At 54.8% G+C, this 6,000-nt stretch overlaps 1 protein-coding gene across 1 annotated transcript in view; it reads left to right on the top strand.

The window, feature by feature from the left end:
• The first annotated feature begins 4,219 nt into the window (after positions 1–4,219).
• Positions 4,220–6,000, top strand: part of LOC308606359 (dynein regulatory complex subunit 4-like) — a 70,705-nt gene continuing 68,924 nt past the window's right edge. Inside the window, exon 1 of the mRNA XM_081217129.1 lies at positions 4,220–4,859. The gene's annotated coding sequence lies outside the window, so the exon portion shown is untranslated. The remainder of the gene's footprint in view (positions 4,860–6,000) is intronic.

The following is a 6,000-nucleotide window of genomic DNA, read 5'->3' as shown; positions in this document are numbered from 1 at the left end:
GAACAGAGAGGAATAATAAAAGTCAAAACCCGGACAACTCTCCCTTCTGCAGGTCAATTCCGCCAGCGTCGTTGTCCGGAGGAGGCAGGCTTCCCTTCTTAAAGGGGCCTCTCCTAGTTTTGACTTTCTCTTCTCTCCTAAGAGGGCCTGGCTGGTTTCTCCTCCTCATCCCCCACTTAGCATCTCTCAGGAAGCGGCCCCTCCCTCTCCGTTGGGATGTTAAATCCTGCAGTGATTACTAATAAATAAAGCCACTCTTCATTGAATCTGGATTTCTGTTGGTCCTGAGTACGTGAAGCAGCTCAATTCCCCAAATACCATTGTGGGTTGTAGGGGGCGCAGGTCGGGGTTCCATGGCCTCTATAGGCAAGTCAAGAATTTTCCTAGGGGCCGTTGCTTCGAGGTACGTGGATGAAAAGGGAGAGTTCTCAGAACTTAGTATTTGTTTACAAGTTTCTAACTTTACAAAGGTCCAAATAGATCCACCCTCCACGCACCCCGGTCTCCCTCCCCACAGACGCTGCAGTTACCAGTTTGTTTCTGCTTTCGAAGATATTCTGTGCATTTAACAAGCAGCAGCTTAGATTTTCTCACCTCCCCCTTAAATTATTATACACTCTTCTTCCTTCATTGCCTTTCCCCCTTAACTGAATTCATAGCTTATTCCGCGTCGGTTCATGTATTACTTCCTCATTTTACGGTTAGTTCATGTCCCCCTGTGGGCCAGACCACAGCTTATTTAATGAGTCCCCTATCCATGGACAGCTAGGTTGTTTTCGGGTTTGTTTATCCTTACCACTTTTTTATGCAAACAGAAACAATGTTCCCTACCCCCTTGGTTAGCATTTATCAAGAAACCTGCGGAAGCCTCAACCTGCCCGCCCCCACTGCCAGCCTCCACTTAGAGTATGCCCATCTCCAGGGTTCAGTGCTTGGGCGGCGCGTCTTATGTGGGTTGCCTAGCTGAAGCTGTCGGGCGCAGGCCGGGGCCCTCTGGCGCCCCGCCCCGCGGCCGGCCCGCAGTCGGGCCGATTCAAATCCAGCCAATGGCAGCGTGTAAACAAACCCAGGCCCGCCCCACGATGAATAATTCCCCGGGCCGGCGCGAAGCCTATTTAACTAGGCGGGGGATGGGGGCGGGACGGAGATGTGGCCCCGCCCCCCGGCGTGGGCCAACGGGCGACTAGGCCCCGCCCCCCGCACTTGCCGCTCTGAGGACCCAAGGTCGGGGTGGGCTTGTAGCTGCCTGATTTGCCGCCGCTCGCGGTCTTGGCGCTCCAGGCGAGCCAGCGTAGCTGCGTGTTGGAGTAGCACTGTCCCGCTGTATGAGACATATTCAAAGGGCGCGGTCAGAGGGCGCAGGTCGCTCCGGAGGCAGTGCTCTCCTAGTCCTCCTATTTTTCCCCTCCTGGCGGCTAGAATTCGGATCCTGGAGAGGTCTTTGATGAAAACTTTCCCCTGAAGTCGGATTGAACGAGAAGTGGAGGGACCAGCAGGGGTGTTTTGGGCCAGGCTTTTTCTTGCTTTGTTCCTTCTTGTTATTGAAGTGTTACATGCCTCCAGAAAAGTGCACGGATCCTAAGCGTGCTGCTCAACTGAAAACGAAAAACACCCGTGGAAACATCTTGCCAGATCAAGAAACAGAACTTGAGTTGGCCAAGTTTTAGACTTTGCAGTTGCGGGTGCGAGGGAGGAGCCGCGAAGGCCGTTCTTTTGACTTTCAGAGGCACAAACGACTTGTTAAGAAAGAAAGGGAGGGAGGGAGGGAGGGAGGGAGCAAAAGGAAAACCACGCCTCTGTAGAGAACCGGGAATCAGGCCAGGCTCTGGTCAGGCTCCCTCAGGGTAGGAACTGGGCTGTTGGACGGGTAGGAGGTGTAGGAGTCAGAGATAAAGGGTATTAGGATCTGGTTGGGAGAGCTGAGGGTGGGGTGGGGAAGGACTAGAAATTGGAGAGGACTAGAAATTGGAGGGGTTAGAAAATGCGCTGGTGCTGGGGGTGGGAGAGGGGAGGTTTCTGGGCTGGAGGGTTGGGAGGACCAGGGGGACTTGGAGCCGGTGGGCTAAAAGTGGAACAAGGCATCACAGCCCCTGGGAGAGGGCAGGTTAATTCTCCAGTGTCCTGGACTTTCCACAGCAAATGGGTTTCCTGCTGTTCCTTTTCAGCTGCACGGTTATAATTAAAACAGTCCATTAAACGTTGAGATGAGGGGTCCAGAAATCCAAGCTCATCCAGCAAATATTTGTGAGGTGTCTGTCTCCTGCCCAGACCTATGTTAGGAGAGAGAAAATATCATGACCTATATGGGATTAAGTTCCATATTGGCAGGCAAGGACCCTGTGTCCAGAGCCCAGCTGAGCACAGAGGTGTAGCGTATTTGGTAGATGAGAAAAGGTGGGAGCATCTTCTCCCGTCCTAATTTCTCACATCTGGATGCTGCCCTGTCCCTGTCCCATAAGAGCTTCTATGTGCCTCGTCCCATTTCATCCTTTCCATGGCCTTCATAACGTCTGGACTCGGGACAAACAGAGCTGGGTTTGACTCCTCGGCTGTGTGACATTGATCCGGTTTCTTACCCTCCCCGTACTGGTTTCTCCACACAAAAAAGTTAGAATTGAGGTTTAAATGAGAGTCAGCAGCTGGCCCAGGGGTTGGTATTAACAGTTGTCAGAGTGTTTATCAAAGCGAAGAGTTAGTTAGGATTACCAGCTTAATGATGTGTTCGGGGGAGATAAACAGATGGCTGCAATGCATCAAAAACTGAGATGGATTTGATGGATGGATAGATGCACAGATGTGTGATTAAGCTAGTAGAGTAGGATGCTGATGGTTGAATCTAGGTGGTGGGTATTTATCCTATTTCTTCCACTTTTCCGTATTTGAAAATGTGCAGAATAAAATGTTGGGGGGCGATGGGTTTTGGTGTCTGACTATACGGTCCCATTTTACAGATGAGAAAACGGAGGAGCTGGAGAAGTGACTTGCCCCAGGTTCATGTGGTGACTCGTAACAGAACATTTGGGATTAGTCCCTCCCCTGGCTGGGTATCCCTGGGGCAAGTTGCTGAACCTATCTGGGTCTCACTGCCAACCCGATTCTGAACCTGGAACTTACAACTTACATCTGATTTTCAAAGGGCAGGGGTGTGTCACCCCCTAAAGAATAGCAGGTCTCTTCCCATTTGGGCCCATATAGACCCCTCCTCTGGCCTTGGACATTTGACCTCCCAGGCCTTTGCCAGCCATGGCTAGATTGGGGGCTTCTTTCACACCCATGCCCATTCCAGGCCGCCTGGCCTCAAGACCATCTCCTAAGAGGTCAGGTATGCCTGTGGAAAGGTGGGTGTTATCTCATTGCTCAGCAGATCTTGAGCCCTTATTAAGTGCCAAGCACTGTTCTGGGGTGTGTGTTGGTGGGTGTAGATACCATAATGCACCTAAGAAGCCTGGAACCTGCTACGGAGGGCAGGGGAAACTGATTTGCTTACTTGCTCATTGTCTGTGTCCCCTAATCGACTGTGAGCTGCGGAATGGGGGTGGGGGGTAGCGATGGGGCAGGAACCAGGGTGTTCTTGGTCACTGCTATATTCCTGGCACACACTAGATACCCATAAACAATACTTCCTGTATGAATGAATAAACTTGGACAGTCACCCCCCCGCAATGCCTCAGGTCTGCTACCTTTGAACCCCAGTCAGTTCCCTAGTTCCGAGTCCCCCAGGGTTGGCAGCTATAACAAAGAGACATCAGTGCCACCCAGCTCAGATCAGGTCCCACTTCCCGGTTGTGTGACCTTGGGCAAAACGCATCCCCTCTCTGAGCCAATTTAGTTTTCTACACTGCAAGGTGGGAATAACTGAAGGTCTCTAGATGGGAGTTCCTGGAGGTCTCTTCTTGGTGAAGACTGGAAAAATGGCATCCAGGTAAATGAATACCCAAGGTGTAGCCCAGTGGCTCAATCTTAGCAAATGGAAGGGCAAGCTGCACAAAAATAATGTCCTTGTATGTTGCTGTTCCTGGAAGGGTCACATACCTCAGTGGGCCATGGATGACTACTATAACTATATGAGTTATAGACTGACCACTGTCTTATGTTTGGGGCAACACGTGTTCACTTCTGGAATTGATCAAGTTTCCTTTTTCTATAATAGTCAATAATAACAGCACTCATCTGGCACTTCCTGTCAGATGCTGCTCTCCATGAGAACATTTTCTCCTAATGACCTTATGAAATGAGGCCTATTAATTATTTCCTCTTGGAAATGGAGGCACGGAGAGGTGAAGTAATTTGTCCAAGGTCACACAGCAAAGAAAGTGGCAGGATGTGAAGCACAGGCTCACTGGTTTGAGTCAGCACGCTTAACCTCCGTGGTCTCTTAAATAACATGCGTAGTGCCACCAAGATGCCAGGATCAATTCTAAAGCTTAAAACACATAGATCTCAATCACTCATTTATTCAACACACATTTATTGAGCTGCTTCGGTATACACATGGCTTTTCCAGGGCACCGGGGAAACAGAAGGTAAGAAGAGACCAGAATATAAGTCCCCTTGGCCTGTGCGCCCCGGCAGGGTAGCTCCGAGCTGTCTGGGTGCTCGATGGGCCCCGAGCAAGGCGCAGGGCACACAGCAGGCGCTCAGCAAGCGTTCCCTGAACGAACGCGCTAATCGAAGTGTCACGCCCGCAAGGCGTACACGGCCCCGCGGGGCGGAAACAGACCCAACACCACCGAGGCGTCCCGGGGCTTCTGGGAGTCCCAGCTGCGCGGCCCGAGAGGCCTCGAGGAGGCTCTAAGACAGGTCGGACCCACGTCCCCGGCGCCCTCCCCGGGGCGTAGCAGCTCAAAAGACCGATTGAGGTGAGTGAGCGAGCCGCGTTCGGAGTCCCGGCCAGTAGCCCCAAAGCACCCCCCGCCCCCGCGCCTTCCACCCTTTTGGCTCCGACTCCCGGCCCCTTCGCGATTCCACCTGCGGGGCCTCCCCTCTCCTCCAGCCGCGACTCTCGCTACCTTTTCGAACCTTCGGCGCTCCCCCTGGTCGCGTCCTCCCGCCCGGCGACCATCCCCCGCGTCGGGGCGCGCCCAGGGCGCACCGCGCCCGCTCCCCAGACGGGCTGGGCGCCGGGATACGGGAGGGCGAATCCCTGTAGCCTTTCCCGCTAATCCGGAGCATCGCTCGATGCAGTCGGCAGACTCCACAGTAGCGTGGGAAGGCACACCCCTGAACCCCCGGGACTAGGGCTGGGGAGGGGGCGGCGCCGGTGCGGAGGTCACCCTCCCGGGGCGTTCGCAGACTCCCGTTCGTTCGCGGGCCCGCAGCTCGAAGCCCAGAGCCGAAGCTGGTTTGCTGAGTCGCGGGGCGGGGCCTCCCCCAAGCCCGTCCCTCGGCGAGGGCGGAGGGGGGTGGGAGGAGGAGGAGGAGGAGGGGGGGAGGGGAGGGGAGGGGGAGGGGGAGGGGGAGGGAAAGGGAGAGGGGAGGGACACAAAACCTGCAAGGTTTTCTTTTTCTTTTGTACGTAATTAAAAATTTTTTTTTTTTTTTTTTTTTTTTGCAAACCCGAGGGGTCCCGCCCGGAGCGGGCACCTGTCCGGGGCTCCCGGGCCGCGGCGCGGGGCGGCGGCAGGGGCCTGGCGGAGGCTGCCGGGCGGCCGCCATTCGATCAGGCAGTGCGCTGACCGGCCCGGCCCGTCGGCCCCTTCTGGGTCCTCCCTTTGCAGCCCGTGCGGGGCCGTCTCGGAGACCCCGCGCCGAAGGCTGCTCAAACATCAGGATGAGTTTCTCACAATGTAGCAATTTCTCTTTAAATCTCTTAACTCTCTCTACCTGCGAGTCGGGGCTGTGACAGGGCGCAAAACCGAGGGGCAGTGGGGGTTGGCGGCGAGGGTGTGTGTGGGTGGAGCCGGAGCCGGGGCCGAACCCACTCCCCCGACACTCACGCACTTAGCCCACCAACCGGGGCGCATCGCCCGCTGCCTCTTTTTCTGTTCGGCGCCCACCACC

The sequence above is a fragment of the Mesoplodon bidens genome, assembly GCF_964165515.1.
Source record: "Mesoplodon bidens genome assembly, chromosome: 18".
In the NCBI taxonomy this organism is placed as follows: Eukaryota; Metazoa; Chordata; class Mammalia; order Artiodactyla; family Ziphiidae; genus Mesoplodon; species Mesoplodon bidens.
Note: the sequence above shows the minus strand (reverse complement) of the source record. Positions and strands in the feature narration are given on the sequence as shown.